This window comes from Nyctereutes procyonoides, unplaced genomic scaffold (genome assembly GCF_905146905.1).
Source record: "Nyctereutes procyonoides isolate TBG_1078 unplaced genomic scaffold, NYPRO_anot_genome, whole genome shotgun sequence".
In the NCBI taxonomy this organism is placed as follows: Eukaryota; Metazoa; Chordata; class Mammalia; order Carnivora; family Canidae; genus Nyctereutes; species Nyctereutes procyonoides.
The window spans coordinates 62869366-62889764 of record NW_026575051.1 but is presented as its reverse complement, the minus strand read 5'-3'; positions in this window follow the sequence as shown (position 1 = coordinate 62889764).

The following is a 20399-nucleotide window of genomic DNA, read 5'->3' as shown; positions in this document are numbered from 1 at the left end:
TAGGGTCATCTCTCTGCACTCCCCACATTGTTCTGGGTGCTTCAGCATTCTGAACTCTCACACTCCTTCCCTCAGATACCTCTCTCTCCCTCAGTTCTCTTCACATCCATAAGACACGCCATTCAATGTCCTTCGACTGCCCCTCCCACCTCACCCCTGGCCTCCTGGTTTGTACCCAACTAACTCCTACTCATTCTAATGATGGCAGCTTAGGCATTACCACCTTGAGAACCCTTGCCTGTTTCCCCCAAGACTGAGTTCAGTGACCTCGGTGCTCCCACAGCACTTCACCCTGTAGGTCATACTGGGTTAGTCTCCCCTCTGAAATCTAGGCTCCATGAGAACATGAACATGTTTGTCATATTCATAACTGAATCTCCACTCCTAGCATGGTGCCTGGACTGTGGTACATACCATTTTATTATTACATGAAAGACCTTCTCCTGCGGTGGCCATCAAAATCCTAATACTCTGAGATAATGTTTGAGAACAACATATTTTATATCTTCTTATAATTACATTGTTTTAAGTCTGTCCCTTGTACATGGGACAGACTTTTTTTTCCTTTAACCATTTTTATTTAATTTTAATTTTTGTTGTTTTACAGATTTTATTTATTCATGAGAGACGGTGAGAGAGGCAAGAGAAGTGGGCTCCCTGCGGGGAGCCTGATGTGGGACTCAATTCCAGGACCCCAGAATCACAACCTGAGCAGAAGGGAGATGCTCAACCACTGAGCCACCAGGGGCCCCTTTGAACCATTTTTAAAGTGCCACTGAGCACATTCACAGTGTTGTACAAACATTCCCACCTCCCCAGTCCAGAACTTTGCCATCCTAAACAGCTCTGCGCCATGAAACACATTTTGCTGAAACAAAATACTGTCACCTGGTGTCTAGACTGTTGATAGGCAGGTTTGGGAGATCGGGAGGCCTCGTGCCTGCCTGATGCCTGGGGTGACCCAAAGGCCCACAATGTTTTTTCTTTTCAAGCCATACCACGAAAACTTCATCCACAGGTCACGTGCTCTGGCTCAGTGAATGGGATTCTGTTCCTTGTTGACATGAACGTAGTTGGCATACATGTGCATATCTGGTTGGTAAGCGACTATCTTCTTGAAGAAAAGCTTATATATTGTTATTATTTAAGGCAACACTGGGCAATCTTTTGACCCAATATTTGCATTTTATCCAGAAAATGACTGTTTTTCCATTTCCCAAGTTGCACTTCCGTATGCATGAGAAGTACACTATTTCCTGTGAGTGATAATTGGAACAAAGCCAGAAATATCAATGTAACAATTGAAACAATTATATATATAATTATATATATAACAATTATATATATGGAATGATATCCCATATATATATATATCTAATTATATATATATCTGATATATATCCAATTATATATATCCCATATATGTATATATATCCAATATATATCCAATTATATATATATCCCATATATATCCAATTATATATATATATCCAATATATATCCAATTATATATATAACAATTATATATATACATATATATGGTATATATATGGGATATACATATATATATGGAATGGATATCCCTGATAACTGACACAGATGCAAGAGAAATACTTCTGGCAAAGAGAGCAACATCACAGCAGGATTAGCACTGTGGCTCAAGGTCTAATATGAGGGGTAGAAAATTTTAGTGGGTTGTCCAATCCTATAAGCCAACAGATTAAAAATCTGGTCAAGAATTCAGATTCGTGAAAGCCTGTTAGAAAGAAGCTGATTTCAGTGATGGAACACACACACACACACACACACACACACACAAGTATTCTAAGGGAACAGATTCTGAAGAGCTGAGTCTAAGAAGGTTAACATGGGATAGAGAGCAATGCAAATCCTATTCCTATTGAGATTTTGAATTATTTTGGCAATCTTGAGTTTCCAGGTGAATTCTCAATAACACACTGTGTTTTGTGCATATTGTGATGAGACATTGCCTAATAGTAGGTAATATATCTTTAAAATCTGTATGTTCTTTCTAGAATGGAAGGTGATAGTCATGAGTTGTATGCACAGGATGAGTGCTTTGGGCAGTTGTGAGTGGTATGCACATGTGTTTTCATGGAAACAATCCTGATCAGAATAAACGGCTTATCACTGTAAGATTCCAGGGTTTAGAATAGCATCTCAAGCAAGGGATACCCAGCTCCACTTTAAGGGTCTAGGTGAAGTATTGGGCAACATCTTTAAGGACCAGTGGCCTAGAAAGTAAAATAAGCCTCAGACTTTGGGCTCAGCTGAAAACCACTGGAGGGATGAAGCCATGAGCAGGTGAGCAAACCTTAAGAAGGGAAGTCTCCTTTTCCAGAAGCCTCATGCAACATTTGCCAAAGCCATACAATAGCATAAGCATTGCCAAGTTCTCTGTGAATTGGAAACTTCACCAGATAAGAAAAAGGATGCGGGGCACCTGGGTGGCTCAGTGGTTGAGCATCCGTCTGCCTTTGGCTCAGGTCAGGGATCCCAGGATCTTGGGATCAAGCCCCACAACAGGCTCCCTACAGGAAGCCTTCTTCTCCCTCTGCCTATGTCTCTGCCTCTCTCTGTCTTTCATGAATAAATAAATAAAATCTTTTAAAAAGAAAAGAAAAAGGACCCGAGTAATGAGAATTGGTCAAGCAGTTGATCTATGGTAAAGTTCCTTTATTCCCTTTTTCAAGCTCGTATTAAATTCCAGTTAGTTAACATATAGTGTACTATTAGTTTCAGGTGTAGAATTTAGTGGTTCATCACTCACATACAACACCTGGTGCTCATCGCAACAAGCGCCTTCCTGAATACCCATCGTCCATTTGGCCCCTCTCCCCAGCTCTCCTCCATCAACCCTCGGTTTATTCTCTATAGTTAAGAGTCTGTTTCCTACATTTATTTTTAAAGGTTTTATTTATTTATTCATGACAGACACAGACACAGAGAGAGAGGCAGAGACACAGGCAGAGGGAGAAGCAGGCTCTACGCGGGACCCTGATGTGGGACTCGATCCCATGACCCCGGGATCACAACCTGAGCCAAAGGCAGGTGCCCCATAGTCTGTTTCCTAGGTTGACTCTCTTTCTGTCCCTCCATGTTCATCTATTTTGTATCTTAAATTCCACGTGAGTGAAATCATATGGTATTTGTCTTTCTCTGACTTATTTCCCTTAGCATGATACTTTCTAGCTCCATCCCTGTCATTGCAACCGGCAAGATGTCATTCTTCTTTATGGCTAACCTTCCATTGTATATGTATATACCACTTCTTTATCCAGTCATCAGTTGATGGACATTTGGGCTCTTTCCATAATTTGGCTATTGCTGATAATGCTGCTATAAACACCAGGGTGCACGTACCTCTTGAACCTGTAATTTTTTTTTTTTAATCCTTTGGGTAAATACCTAGTATTGCAATTGCTGGGACATAGGGTAGCTCTATTTTTAACTTTTTGAGGAAACTCCATACTGTTTTCCAGGATGACTGTACCAGTTTGCATTCCCACCAACAGTGTAAGAGGGCTCCCCTTTCTCCACATCCTCACCAACACCTATTTCCTGTGTTGTTAATTTTAGCCATTCTGACAGATGTGAGGTGATATTTCATTGTAGTTTTGACTTGCATTTCCCGATAATGAGTGACGTTGAACATCTTTTCATGTGTGTGTTAGCCATTTTATGTTTTCTTTGGAAAAATGCCTATTCATGTCTTCTGCCCATTTTTTTAAACTGGATTATTTGTTTTGGGGGTATTCATTTTTATAAGTTCCTTATTATATTTTGGATACCAAGCCTTTTATGGGATATGTCATTTGCAAATATGTTTTTCCATTCCAAAGGTTGCCTTTTAGTTTTGTTGATTGTTTCCTTCACCATGCAGAAGCTTTTTATCTTGGTGTAGTTCCAATCGTCTATTTTCACTGGTTTTTTTTTTTTCCTTTGCCTCAGGAGACATATCTAGAAAGAAGTTGCTATAGCTGACGTCAAAAAGGATACTACCTGCTACTCCTCTAGGATTTTGGTGGTTTCTTGTCTCATATTCAGGTTTTTCATCCATTTTGAATTTATTTTTGTGTTTAGTATAAGAAAGTCCTCATCACACATCACGGCAGGTTAGAATAACAGCAGTCACCGAATCTCAGTAGGGCCAGCAGAGGGCAGAGCAGTGAATTTTGAAGCCCTGACAACTGCGATTGAGGAGTTCTGGGGCTGCCAGTATAAACCAAAGCCTGTGAATGAGGGATAGGGACTGATTGAAATTGGGGCTGCCTTGAGAAGGTAAAGAAACATGAACCCATATTTCTAGTGAGTAGATGGTACAAGTATGAAAATTAGGAATTAGTCTCTGCCATCACTGCAAAGTATATGGACCAGTTAGCCGTTGGCTTCTGTTTCTGATGTTGGACCCAGGAGAGGAGGACCACAACAGATGTGCCTCAGGACTCTTCCAGGAATCTGAAACTGGCACCCCAGATCCTTCTGGCCCCCGTGAGATCCTGAGACTCAGCTCTCTCTCGCATACCCCTTCTTATTTTTTTCCTTTTTCACATTTATTTTTTATTTGAATTTAAGTAACTAACATACAATGTATTATTGGTTTTAGAGGTAGAGGCCAGTGATTCATCAGCCTTATGTAACACCCAGTGCTCATTACATCACCTGAGCTCCTCAATGTCTATCACCCAGTTACCCATCCTCCCATTCCCCTCCCCTCCAGTAACCCTCAGTTTTTTTCCTTATGATTAAGAGTCTCTTATAGTTTGTCTCCCTCTCTGAATTCATCTTATTTTTTCCTCTCTTCTCCTATGATCCACTGTTTTGTTTCTTAAATTCCACATATGGTGAGATCTTATGCTAATTGTCTTTCTCTGATTGACTTATTTTGCTTAGTATACCCTCTAGTTCCATCCACGCCGTTGCAAATGGCAAGATTTCTTTTCTTTTCTTTTCCTTTTTTTTTTTTTGATGGCTGAGTAGTAGTCTGTTGTATACATACGCCATATATTCTTTATCCATTCATCTGTCAATAGACATCTCAGCTTTTTCCATAGTTTGGCTGTTGTGGACATTGCCGCTATCAACATTGGGCTGCTGCTTCGGATCACTACATTGTATCTTTGGGGTAAATACCCAGTAGTGCAATTGCTCTACTCAGGCGCCTGGGTGGCTCGGTCAGTTAAACATCCACCTTCGGCTCAGGTCATGATTCCAGGGTCCTGCTCATTGGGCTCCCTGCCCGATTCTTCCTTTCCTTCCACCCCTCCCCACTGCTTGTGCTCTCTCTCACTCTTTCTCTCAAATAAATAAATAAAATATTTTTAAATGTACATTTCCACATAACCATCTTGACATAGGCTTGACAGGGGATGCAGAGAATCTCTTCACTAGATAACCCACTATGCTGGCAACATCTCAGAGTGTCCTTTGGGGGATTTGGGGGCCAGAGACTGGTATAGAAGGGTGACCAAATGTAAAGGCACTTTATGGGGTGAATACCTAGTAGTGCAATTGCTGGGCCATAGAGTAGCTCTATCTTCAACTTTTGGGGAACCTCCATATTGTTTTCTAGAGTAGCTGCACCAGCTTGCATTCCTACCAACACTGTCAGAGGGTACCCCTTTGTCCATATCCTCACCAACATGTGTTGTTTCCTGAACTTGTTAATTTTAGCCGTTCTGACTGGTGTGAGGTGGTATCTCATTGTGATTTTTATTTGAATTTCCCTGAAGCTGAGTGGTGTTGAGCATTTTTTCATGTGTCTATTGGCCATTTGTATGTCTTCTTTGGAGAAATGTCTGTTCATGTCTTCTGACCATTTCTTGACTGGATTATTTGGTTATTGGGTGTTGAGTTTGATAAGTTCTTTATAAATTTTGGATACTAGCCCTTTATCTGATAAGACATTTGCAAATATCTTCTCCCATTCTGTAGGTTGTCTTTTGGTTTTGTTGACTGTTTCTTTTGCTCTGCAAAAGCTTTTTATCCTGATGAAGTCCTAATAGTTCATTTTGCCTTTGTATACATGTTAAACAAGAAGTTGCTGTCGCCAAGGCCACAGAGATTGCTGCCTGTGTTTTCCTCTAGGATTTTGATGGATTCCTGTCTCATATTTAGGTCTTTCGTCCATTTTGAGTCTATTTTTGTGTATGATGTGAGGAGATGGTCCACTTTCATTCTTCTACATGTGGCTGTCCAATTTTCCCAAAATCATTTGTTAAAGGGACTGTCTTTTTTCCATAAGATATTCTTTCCTGCTTTGTCAAAGATTAGTTGACCATAGAGTTGACGGTCCATTTCTGGGTCCTCTATTCTGTTTCATTGATCTGTGCCCATGTTTGTGCCAGTACCATACTGTCTTGATGATTACAGCTTTGTAATAGAGCTTGAAGTCTGGAATTGTGATACCTCCAGCTTTGGTTTTCTTTATCAACATACCTTTGGCTATTTGGGGTCTTTTCTGGTTCCATACAAATTTTAGAATTGTTTGTATTTGATGTGGTATTTTGATAGGAATTGCATTGAATGTATAGACTGCTCTAGGTAGTATAGACATTTTAACAGTATTTCTTCTTCCAATACATGAGCATAGAATGGTTTTCCATTTCTTCATGTCTTCCTCAATTTCTTTCATTAGTGTTCTATAGTTTTCTGAGTACAGATCCTTTGCCTCTTTGATTAGATTTATTCCTAGGTATCTTACGGTTTTTGTGCAATTGTAATTGGAATTGACTCATTAATTTCTCTTTCCTCTGTCTCATTGTTAGTGTATTGAAATGCAACTGTGCATTGATTTTTATATCCTGCCACTTTTCTGAATTCCTGTATGAGTTCTAGCAATTTTGGGATGGAGTCTTTTGGGTTTTCTATATGGAGTATCATGTGTTCTGCAAAAGGTGAAAATTTGACTTCTTTGCTGATTCAGATGCCTTTTCTTTTTTGAGTGCTGAGGCTAGGACTTCTAGTACTATGTTGAAAAGAATGGTGAGATTGGACATTCCTGTCTTATTCCTGACCTTAGGGAAAAAGCTCTGTTTGTCCCTTTGAGAATGATATTTGCCGTGGGCTTTTTACAGATGGCATTTATGATATTGAGGTATATTTCTTCTATTCCCTAAACTATGAAGAGTTTTAATCAAGAAAGGATGCTATACTTTGTCAAATGTTTTTTTTTTTCTGCATCTATTGAGAGGATCATATGGTTCTTGTCCCTTTTTTATTACCGTAGTGTGTTACATTGATTCATTTGAAGATATTAAACTACCCTTGCAGCCCAGGAATAAATCCTACTCAGTCTTAGTGAATAATCCTTTTAAAGTACTGTTGGATCATATTGGCTAGTATCTTGGTGAGAATTTTTGCATCAAGAATATTGGTCTGTGGGGCAGCCCTGGTGGCGCAGTGGTTTGGCGCCATCTGCAGCCTGGGGTGTGATCCTGGAGACCCCAGATGGAGTCCCACGTCAGGCTCCCTGCATGGAGCCTGCTTCTCCCTCTGCCTGTGTCTCTGCCTCTCTCTCTGTGTCTATGAATAAATAAATAAAATATTTAAAAAAGGAATATTGGTCTGTAATTCTCCTTTTTGGTGGGTCTTTGTCTGGTTTGGGGATAAAGGTAATGCTGGCCTCATAGAAAGAATTTGGAAATTTTCCTTCCATTCCTATTTTTTTGAAACAGCTTCACAACAGTAGGTATTAATTCTTTAAATTCCCCCAGAAAACCATTTGGCCCTAGACTCTTGTTTGTTGGGAGATTTCTGATGAATGCTTCAACTTCCTTGCTGGTTATGGGTCTGTTCAAGTTTTCTATTTCTTCCGGTTTCAGTTTTGGTAGTTTATATGTCTCTAGGAATACATCCATTTCTTCCAGATTGCCTAGTTTGTTGGCATATAGTTGCTCATAATATGTTCTTATAATTGATTGTATTTTTTTTCTTTTTTAAAATAATACATTTATTTTTTATTGGTGTTCAATTTGCCAACATACAGAATAACACCCAGTGCTCATCCTATCAAGTGCCCCCCTCAGTGTCTGTCACCCATTCACCCCCATCCCCTGCCCTCTTCCCCTTCCACCGCCCCTAGTTTGTTTCCCAGAGTTAGGAGTCTTTATTTCTGTCTCCCTCTCTGATATTTCCCACTCATTTTCTCTCCTTTCCCCTTTATTCCCTTTCACTATTTTTTATATTCCCTAAATGAATGAGACCATATAATGTTTGTCCTTCTCCGATTGACTTACTTCACTCAGCATAATACCCTCCAGGTCCATCCAGGTTGAAGCAAATGGTGGGTACCTATCATTTCTAATTGCATGTCATTAATAGCCTTTTTTATTTTGACTTGATTAGATTTTAGTTCTTTTATATCTCCAGAAAGGGATCCTCTATACTCTTCACTTTTTCTTAAGCCAAGCAAGTATCTTTTTTTTTTTTAAAGATGTTATTTATTTATTCATGAGAGACAGAGAGAAAGAGGAGCAGAGACACAGGTAGAGGGAGAAGCAGGCTCCATGCAGGGAGCCTGATGCGGGACTTGATCCCAGGACCCCAGGATCACGTCCTGGGCCAAAGGCAAGTGCTAAACCACTGAGCCACCCAGAAAATCCCCCTAAGCAAGTAACTTTATAATTGTTATTCTGGATTCTAGTTCCTACATTTTACTTATGTCCATACTGATTAGGTCCCTGGCAGTCAGTACTGTCTCTTGTTCTCTTTTTTGAGGTGTTTTTCATCTTGTCCAGAGAAGAATAGATGAATGAGAGAGCAAAATACTAAAATGGCAACAATGACCCCAGAGAAATGTACACTAACCAAATCAGAAGAGACCCAAAACAGAACAACAACAAAAAAAAAAATAAGTAAAAAAAGAGAATATAATCAAACAGGTGGATAGAACAGAGTAATACACTGGATCCTGTGTATATTTTGGTCTATTTTTTAGAAAACTAGATCCCAAAATTGTAAAGAAAGAAAAACTTATATATGTACAAAAATAAAATTAAATATAAGAAAAGATAGAATAAAACTGTAAAAATGGAATTGAAAGACCAAAAAAAAAAAAAGAGGAAGAAATAGAAAGAAAAAAAGAAGGAATATACACAGATAGACGAACAGAACAAAGCAATACACTATGTCCTGAGTGTATTTTGATTGGTTTGTTAGAAGAAACCATGTCTCAAAATTGTTAAGAAAGAAAAACATATATATATATATACATATATACAAAAATAAATACATTGAAAGTATGGAATGTAACTGTAAAGATGAAAATTAAAGAAGACTTCAATAAAAGAAGAAAGAGGAGGAGGAAAGAGAGAATATGATCAGACAGGTGAAGAGGACAGAGCCATTCACTAGATTCTGGGTGTGTCTTGGTCTGTTTGTTAGAAGAAACTGCACCCCAAAACTGTAAAGAAAGAAAAACATATATATATACAAAAATAAAATTAAATACAATGAAAGGATAGAATGTAACTGTAAAAATGAAAATTTAAAAAGATTTTTTAAAAGAGTTGATAAAATAAGAAATTGGTTGACAAAGGAAAGAGGAAAAAATTTAAATGGAAAGACTAAAGAATTGTGGGGGGCGGGGGGGAACATGAGTTCTATATACTATTTTCCCCTAGCACTGGGGTCCTGCAGTTCTCTATGATCCATAAACTTGATCTTAGACGGATGTTCTTGTTGATCTTCTGAGGGTGGGGCCTGTCAGGCTGATGCTCAAATGTCTTTGCCCCCAGCAAGATTGCACCACCCTTGCCGGGGGGCCAGGCTAACAAATCTGCTCTGGGTTGCTCCATGTGGCTTTCCTCGCTACTTTAGAGGATGAGGGTGAAAATGGCAGCTTCCCAATCTCCAGCCCCAGTGCCCAGAGCTCAGATCCCCACTCCTCCATGAGCCCTCAGGGAAAAGCAGTCACCCCTGTCTCCCTGGTCTCTATCCACACTCTGTGCTCACCCAGCCTGTGACTGAGCATTTCCATCCCAGGCATGCCATCCTCTTTCTAGTCTCCAAACCCTATAGACTCGTGGGACACACTCCTGCACCACTCCTCCTGGGAGGAGAAGGGGGTCTGATGGGTTCTGTCGCTGGCTGGGGCCCTGGTTGGAGAGCAGTCGCTGGACCCTGCAACCCCGAGCTGAGAGCCCACTGCTGGGCTCACTGATGCAGCCAGCCCCCCGCTCCCATGCCTGGGAACTCACCACACTCAGGCAACCCCAAGTCTTCCTGTGACCCCCAGGACCCTGAGACCACACTGTCCCATCTAGGATCCCACCCCTGCTTTGCCACCTGAGCACCTTTCAGGCCAGGAAGTCCCTTACGGGAGCAGACTTCTGAAGTCCTGATTTTGTGCTCTGCTGCTAGATCACTTTTGAGTAGTTGGCTAACAGAGGCACCCCCCCCCACCACCACCACCCAGGGATTTCTCTTCCTCTATATCACCTTGGATTCACTTATCCACACCTCCTATCTTGTAGAATGTGGTTGCTTTTCTATTTGTAAAGTTGCAAATTCTTTCTTTCTTTCTTTCTTTCTTTCTTTCTTTCTTTCTTTCTTTCTTTCTTCTTTCTTTCTTTCTTTCTTTTTTCTTTCTTTCCTTCTTTCTTTCTTTTTCTTCTTAGATTTTATTTATATATTCATAAGAGACACACACACACAGAGAGAGAAGCAGAGGGAGAAGCAGGCTCCATGCAAGGAGCCTGATGTGGGAATCCTGGTACTCCAGGATCACACCCTGGGCCGAAGGCAGGTGCTAAACCACTGAGCCACCCTGGGATCCCCATCTTTCTTTCTTTCTTTCTTTCTTTCTTTCTTTCTTTCTTTCTTTCTTTCTTTCTTCTTCCTTCCTTCCTTCCTTCCTTCCTTCCTTCCTTCCTTCCTTCCTTTCTTTCTTTATTTGACAGAGAGATGGAGAGCACAAGCAGGGGAGCTTCAGGCAGAGGGAGAGGGAGATGCAGATTCCCCACCAAACAAGGAGCCCATTGTGGGGCTCCATCCCAGGACCCTGAGATCATGACCTGAGCCAAAATCAAGAGCTGAAATCAATCAACTGACTGAGCCACCCAGTGTCCCTTCAGAGCAGTCAGTGGTCCCCAAAACCCCCAAAGAATACTCTGAGTTGGGGTCAGCTTAGTGGACTATCTAACAAAGAGTTCCTCCATTACCTGGTGAGTTACCTCAGAGTTAACTCTTGGGCCACTTGTGTCTCTGATATCAGGATTATGCCAGGAAATTCAAGATCAGTTCAACATGAATTTAAAACAATTTCCAGCATGACTTCCAGCTCAGTGGACTCAGAATGAGAAACCAATAAATACTATCTGAGGTTTAAACTTCTGTATAAGAACATACACACATACAAGCCCTTCATAAAAACTATGACTTCTTGATTTTTCAAACTACGGTTATTTATTCAATCTCTGCCTCTGCAAAACGTAGGGGGTGCAGGGAGTGGGGAAGACAGACCTGTTTGTTTTTTCGTATTACCCCCTTAATTTTAAAGAGCTCTTTTGAGAACTCACATCTCTAGTTTTAAAAAAATGTCTACCCAAGGTTGAGCAATCCCATTGGTTACATTTTGGGTTTTTTGTTTTGTTTTGTTTTTCTTCTTTTAAAGTCAAGAAAATACTAATTTTTATAATTATTTCAAAGTAATATGTATTATATAGTCCACTGTGTGCATACACCAGAGTTTAGTTATGCAATCTGAGTTAATGGACAGACTTTTTTTGTTTCTAGTGTGGTGATATTCTGCACAAATACTGTTTAACCGTTGTTGTATGTGTATCCTGGGGCACATGTGTATGTTTCTCTAAATGAAAGTGAATGGTGAGATGGCTAGTTGCAGTGCATGTACACGTTCAACTTTACAAGGTAAAGCAAAACTGAAATCCAAAGTTTTTTATCAATCTGCAATTCCCTAAATTGTACCTGAGAGGAGTCCCCATTGCTCCCCATCCTCTCCTACACTTGGCATTTTCAGAATTAATTTTTCTAATCTACTGGGTTTATAATGGTACTTCTCTGTGGTCTTAATTTGCATTTCCCCAATTACTACTGAAGTTAAACAACTTTCCTTGTGTTAACTGGCCATTTAGATTTCTTCTTTTATGAAGAGCCTATATAGATATTTCATCCATTTTCTACTAGGCTGATAAATCTTTTCTTATTGATTTCTCATAATATTGAAGGTAAATTGGCATAATAGACTTTGAGAATTATACATGCTATAGATATTATCTTAATGTAGACTTTTTACTCTCTTTGTGATGTATTTTGATGAGGTTCTTGACATTAATATGGAAAAAAATTTTCTTTTTTTTTTTATGGTTGGTGCTCTTGTTTAAGAAACCCTTCCCCATCCTAAAACCAAGGGGATTTTTAGTCCTGTTTTCTTTTCTTAAGTGTCTATTACTCTTTCTTTCTTATTAGGTCTTTAATCTGCCTGGAATTGATTCCTATATATGATATGAGCTGGTAGTCCAATTTTAATTTTTCCATATTAATATACAATTGTTTTAGCATCAGATATAAGAATACAGTTGGTTTTTATATATCCAGTTGGTAGCCAGTAGCTTTCTAAATTCTATTAATTCTAATAATTTATGCATAGATTTAAAAAATTACATAATACATAATCACGTGGTCTTTATAACTCATGAATGAACAATGAATTAATGTTTCTTTTTTTCATATTTTATTTACATTCGATTTGCCAATATATTGTATAACACCGAGTGCTCATCCCATCACGTGCCCTCCTAATAAATATGTTTCTATAAAAATTAAAATAATCACATGATTTTTCTGCGTTGTTACCCTAAGGTGGCAGATTATTTTTAAGTCAAACCAACCTTGAACTCCAGGGATAAATCAACTAGACTTGATGGATTATCCTCTCTACACATTGCTAATATTGTAGAATCTATGTTAACAAGTGATTTTAGCCATTATGATGTTCTTCTCTCATGCTTTTCTAATCAGATTTTTATATCAAGGATCTATGAACTTACTAAAATGAGTTGGAATATAGTCCCTCTTTTTCTACACTCTGGACTATTTTTTCTGGGATTGTGATTACTTTCTCCTTACATGTCTGGTCTGACTGAAATGCAGACTAAAAATCATCTGGATTTTTTTCTACTAATTTATTTAATAGTTTCAGGTCAATTCTATTTTCTTTTTCTTTTTATGTCAGTGTTCAAAAGATGCATTTTTCCAAGAACTTTCCTATTTCACTGAAGTTTTCAAATTTGTTGTCATAAAATTGTTTATTATATCTTCTTGGTCTGCACCATCCATAATTCTGTCTACTATTCCATCTTGATTTTGCTTATTTTTCTATTCTCTGTTCTTCTTTTGATTAATTTTGCCAGAGTTTTATCAATTTTATCAGCCTTTTTTTAAAGAATTAAATTTTGGCTCTTTAGTTGTTCTCAAGTATTTTTTATACCGTTATTTTTTCCTTTAATATTTCTGTTTATAGGGGTCATCTTGCTGTTCTCTTCTAATTCACAAAATAGGTGCATTCCTCATTAAATGCAGGTTTCTTATTTTACAACATAAACATTTAAAGCTGTAGATTTCTCTGTAAGTTCTGCTTTACTCACAAATAAGTTTTGGTTTTCATTATTGTTCAGTTCTAAATGATTTGTTTACTTTCATGATTTTTTTTCTTTGACATGTGGGTATTTAGAAGTTGATTTCTAATTTCTAAAACTGATGGGCTTTTCTAGCTAAGAATTCCTGCTTAATTTCATTATAATTAGAAAACATATCCTATGTGTATTTTTTACATTCTGTTATTTTGATTCATTAAAAAGTTCTGAGACTTACTTTATGGTTAGGTGCTTTTAAAAATATTTTATTTGTGCTACAAAACAGAAGGTATGATTTGTAGTTGTTTGCTAGAAACAGTACACCGAGTTTGTCAATCATTTTGTTCAAATCTATATTTTTACTGATTCTGTCTGCTAGCTCTTTAATTACTGAAAGATTAAAAATTCCTATTATGAGTGTGGATTTAACCCTGTTTGTTGTTCTGTTAATATTTGCTTTGTATCTTAGGGTATTTTAGGTGTTGATTATGTGATTTTACCAATTTATGCTCCCACTAGCACTGTATAAGAACTTAATCCATCCTGGAGTCCCAGGATCGAGTCCCACGTCGGGCTCCCGGCATGGAGCCTACTTCTCCCTCTCCTCTGCCTGTGTCTCTGCCTCTCTCTCTCTCTCTCTCTCTCTCTCTCTATATATATATATATATATATATATATATATATATATATATATATAATAAATAAATAAAAATAGCTTTTTAAAAAAAAGAACTTAATTCTCTCCTGTATTAAACACTGGCATATTTCTTACATTTTGCTAATTGAATAAGTATAAAATGATTCATCATGATCATGAATTCTATTTCTCTGATTAATAATATTACTGTTTGGCTCTGAGTGTTTACTGACCATATGTGTTTCCAGCTCCATAAAATGCTGATTTATGTTTTTGCCCACTTTCCTTTGAGTTGTTCATTCATTTTTCAACCCACAAAGAAGTTATATGTATAGGTAGCAACTATCTTTTTTCAGTTGGTGTCTTGTCTTTTCATTCACTGTAAGATTTCTTTTGATGTCCAGAAGTTCTTTATTTTAATGTACTCAAATTGATCAATATGTTCTTTATGGTGATCTTTTTAATTTAAAAGCCTTAAAAATTTTGCTTTTGAAATATAAGTTTTAATCCTTCTGGAGCTTATTTTGGGGCATTTTTGTTTGATTTATTTTTGAACTTTATTTTGGTATGAAATGAGGTGGTAAACAGTTTTCCTTTTTTCCTCATAAACATTTATTCTATTATTAAATAGTTCCTCCATTCCCTACTAATGTAGTACCACTGCCACATATTTAAAGTGCCCTATAGTTGTGCAATTTTTCTTTTGGCTATCTTATTCTACTCCATTGATTAATTTTTCTATTCCTGTTTACATACCACACCATTTCAATTATTATTGCTTTATATTAATTATTGATAGGAAAAATCCTCCTTCCTTCCTCAAGAGTGTTTGATTTCTTACCCTTTAACTCTTCCACGTAAATTATAGAATTACCTTGTCCAGTTTTACCAAAAATAAATATATAAAAGTATTGAGATTTTTTTTTAAGATTTTATTTATTCATGAAAGACAGAAAGAGAGAAAGAGGCAGAGACATAGACAGAGGGAGAAGCAGGCTCCACAAAGGGGAGCCCGATGTGGGTCGTGATCCCAGGATCCTGGGATCATGACTGGAGCCAAAGGCAGCCACTCAACCATTAAGCCACCCAAGTGCCCCAAAATATTGAGATTTTAACTGTGGTTGCATTGTATCTATAAATCAACTTATGGACAACTGATATCTTTTCAATATTAAATATAGCAATCCATATACATATGATATATTTCATTTTTTAGTTTTTCTTTCATGTCTCCTGGAAAATATTGTAATTTTCTGTAGTCTGATCTTGCACATATCTTTTAGATTTATTCCCAGATACTTTATACTTTTTATTGCTACTGTTGGTGGAGTTTTTTAAATTAATTCTTCTAATTGTTTATTCTTGTATCCAGAAATACTACTGACTTTTACATGCTCATCATATATCCAGCCATGATGAGCAACTCTTATTATTTTGAATATATTTTTTGGCAAAGTTTTGTTCTTTCAGTAAAGAGTCATACCATGTAAAAAAAATGACAGCTTTATTTTCTTCAGTACAATATGGAACGGAGTGGTGTTAGTGGGTGCTTATCCTTCTTTTGAAATTATACAGGGAACACTTCTAATGTTTCCATATTTAAAATGATTGTGGAAGTCAGGTGGCAAAGTAGGAGGACCCCAAGCTTTCCTTGTCCCATGATACACCTAGAAAACACTCACATCAGTGTAAATAACCCAGAAAATGACCCAAAGACTGGCAAACAAACTCCTCAACTAACGTTAGAGAAGAGACCATACAGAAGAAGGTAGGAAGGGTGAAAACACAGTCTGGGAGCAAAATAGATGGTGACCTACCATAGGGGGAGGGAGCTGGTGATGGGAAGAAGGTGAAAACAGACATTCACACTGGAGCCCACAAACAGGGAGGACAGATCTCCATAACACTTGCCTTTAAAGGCAAGAGGGGCCGAATTTCAAAAGTTCTTAAAACCAGTGGGACTTTAAGCCTGGGATGTTAAAAATTGGCAGACTCAGTTCTGGGAAAGTTTTGGAAGGTATTAGGAAGTAGAGTCCCCACCCTTAAAGAGACAGCACAACAAACATCCCATGAAGATACAGCATAGAACCAGAAGCTTGAAAATCAGTGGGGACACACAAGAGGGAGAGTGATTTGTTCATCTCAGAGCATGGCCTGGAGAGACAGGGATTATGGGTGACCCTTTTGGGAACAAAGGAGCTAGCAGGCACCATTTCCTCTTTTTTGGGAACCACCACAGCACCCCACTCCTTACCTAACTTGCTTACACCAAACCGTGTTCCCCATGCTTGGACAGATCCACCCTTCCCAGTCAGGCTCACTTCAGTCCCCCACAAGACCAGCACAAACCTTGCCAACATCCCATCTCCCAACCAGAGCATTTTGCAGGAACTTGGTTCTGGCAGCTGCAGGGGCAGGTCTCATTTTGCAAGCAGACCACCATACTTTGTTAAAATGTGCCCCACCTCTGCTGGCAACCAAATACTATCCAGAATAGACAAAGAGATCCTCTGAAGACAACTGGACTGAAGAAAAAAGAAGATGAGATTCAATAGCAGAACACCGGCAACACACAAAGGAGATATTTCCCGAAGAGGACAGGGGACACTGCACTGCAGGGCACTACAGAACCTCTTCTTCATAAGGTTGTCATCACCAAAAACAAGAGAAGTAGTTGACTCTCCTAACACACAGATGCAGACTCAGAGAGTTAAACAAAATGAGGGGACAGAGAAATAAATCCCAAATGGAAGAACCAGGCAAAAACACAGCAAGAGTTCTAAGCACAATGAATTTAAGTAATATGACTGATAGAGAATTTATTTAAAGGAATGATCATAAGGATACTCACTGGACTTTGAGAAGAGTAGAGGACATCAGTGAGATCTTTAATGCAGAGATAAAAAAAAAGAACCAATCAGAGATCAAGAATACAATAAATGAAATAAAAAATACACTTGATAGAATAAATAGCAGGCTAGAGGAAGGTGAAGAACACTTTAACATCCTAGAAGACAGAGTAATGGAAAGTAACCAAATTGAGCAAAGGAAAGGAAAGAGAATTATGCAAATTAAGAATAGTCTTCGGGAAGTCAGTGACTCCATCAAGCATAATAACACTTACATTATAAGGATTTCAGAAGAAAAAAGAGAGAGAAAGGGGGCAGAAATTTTATTGAAAGAAATAAGAGCTGAAAACTTCCCTAATCTATGGAAGAAAACAGATATCCAGATCCAGGAGGCATAGAGATCCCCAAAAATACAACCAAAGACACATAGGAATTAAAATGGCAAAAAGTAGTGAGGGGAATCCAAGTAGATTACTAAAGAAAGCCAACATACCAGGAATGAGAGCAAATAATGAAAGGATCAGAGAAAATCTATACAAACAACTAAAAAAAAATAAATGGCAAGAAAAATCTTAAATAACTAACCTAGCCAGACACTACACCTATAGGAGCTAGAAAAGGAACAAACAAAACCCAAACCCAGCAAAAAGAAGGAAATAATAAAGATTAAAGCAGAAATAGATGATATAGAAATGAAAAACGAAAAACAAAACATTGGACCAGGAGCTGGTTCTTTGAAAAGAGCAACAAAACTGATAAACCTCTGGCCAATCTCATCAAAAACTAAAAAAAAAAAATAGAGAGAGTGAGTAGAGGACCCAAATAAAATCACTAACAAAAGAGGAGAAATAGCAATCAACACCACAGTAACACAAACAATTGTAACAGAATATTATGAAAATGCATATGCCAACAAATTGGACAATTTAGAAGAAATGGATAAATTCCTAGAAACAGAGAACCTATCAAAACTAAAACAAGAAGAAATAGAAAATTTAAACAGACCAATTATCAGCAACAAAGTTGAATCAATTAAAAAAAAAAAAACTCTCAACAAACAAAAGTCCAGGACCAGACAGCTTCACAGGCAAATTCTAGCAAACGTTAAAAAGTTATACCAATTCTTGTCAAACTATTCCAAAAAATAAAGGAGGAATGAAAACTTCCAAATTCATTCTATGGGGCCAGTATAACCCTGATACCAAAACCAGATAAAGACACCACAATGAATATCAGACTAGTATCTCTCATGACTATAGATGCAAAAATCCTTAGCAAAATATTAGCAAACCAAATCCAACAGTACGTTAAAAAATCATACACCACGATCAAGTGGGATTTATTCCAGGGATGCAAGAGTGGTTCAATATTCACAAAATAAACAACATGGACAGGACACATCAATAAGAGAAAGGATAAAAACCCATATGATCATTTCAGCAGATGCAGACTAAGTGTTCAACAAAACACAATATCTATTCATGATACTCTAAAAAGTAGGTCTGGAGGAAACATACATCAACATAAGAAAGGACTTATATGAAAAACCCACAGCCGACATCATCCTCAATGGTGAAAATCTGAGAGCTTTTCCCTTAAGGTCAGGAACAAGACAAGGATGACCTGTCTTACCACTTTTATTCAACAGAGAACAACTAGAAGTCCTAGCCACAGTAATCAAACAACATAAAGAAATAAAAGGCATCCAAATTGGTAAGGAAGAAGTAAAATTCTCACTATTTTCAGATAATATGATACTATATACAGAAAACCTAAAAGACTCCACCAAAAACTACTAAAACTGATAAATGGATTCATTAAAGTCACAGGATACAAAACCGATGTACAAAAAATCTGTGGCTTTCTTATATACTAATAATGAAGCAGTAGAAAGTGAAATTAAGAAAACATTCCCATTTACAATTGCACCAAAAGCAGTAAAATATGCAGGAATAAACTTAACCAAAGAGATGAGAGACCTGTATTCTGAAAACTATAAAACACTGATGAAAGAAATGCAAGATGACACAAAGAAATGGAAGACATTCCATGCTTGTGGGTTTGAAGAATAAATATCATCAAAATGTCTGTACTACCCAAAGCAATCCGCACATTCTGCAATCCCTATCAAAATACCAATAGTATTTCTCACAGAACTAGAACAAACAATCCTAAAATTCATATGGAAGACAAAAGACCTCAAATAGCCAAAGCAATCTTGAAAAAGAAAAACAAAACTGGAGTTATCACAACTCTGGATTTCAAGTTATTTTACAAAGTAGGAGTAATACTTGACCCTGGTATAAAAATATGCACATGGATCAATGGAATAGAATAGAGAATCCAGAAAAACCTACAATTATATGCTCAATCTTCAACAAACGAGGAATGAATGTACAATGGGAAAAAGGCTCTTCAACAAATGATGTTGGGAAAACTGGACAGCCACATGCAAAAGATCAAAACTGGATGACTTTCTCTCACTATACAGAAAAATAAACTGGAAATGGACTAAAGATCTAAGTGTAAGATGTGAAACCATAAAAATCCTTGAAGAGAGCACAGGCAATAATTTTTCTGACACTGGCCAAAATAACATTTTTCTAGATATGTCTCCTGAGGCAAGGGAAATAACAGCAAAAATGAACTATTGGGGCTACATCAAAATGAAAAGTTCCTGCACAGCAAAGGAAACAATCAACTAACCTAAAAGGGAATCTACGGAATGGGAGAAGGTATTTGCAAATAACATTTTCTATAAAGGGTCAGTATGCAAAATAGGTAAAGAATTTATAGAACTCAACACACAAAGAACAAATAAACCAATTTATGGACATGAACAGATAGTTTTCTAAACAAGACATGGAGATGGCCAACGGACATATGAAAAGATGCTCAATATCATTTATCATGAGGGAAATGCAAATCAAAACTAAAATGAGATATTGCCTCACATCTGTGATGTGACAGGTGTGATGCCTAAAATCAACAACACAAGAAACAACAGGTGTTGGCAAGAATGTGGGTAAAAACGAGCCCTCCAGCGCTATTGGTGGGAATGCAAACTGGTGCAGCCACTCTGGAAAATAGTATGGAGCCTCCTCAAAAAGTTAAAAATAGAATTACCCTATGACACAGCAATGGCACTACTAAATATTTACCCAAAGAATACCAAAAAACCTAATTCAAAGGGATACATGCACCGCTATATTTATAGCAGTATTATTTATTATAACCAAACTATGGAAGTAGGCCAAGTGTCTATTGACAGATGAGTGGATAAAGAAGTGGTGAGAT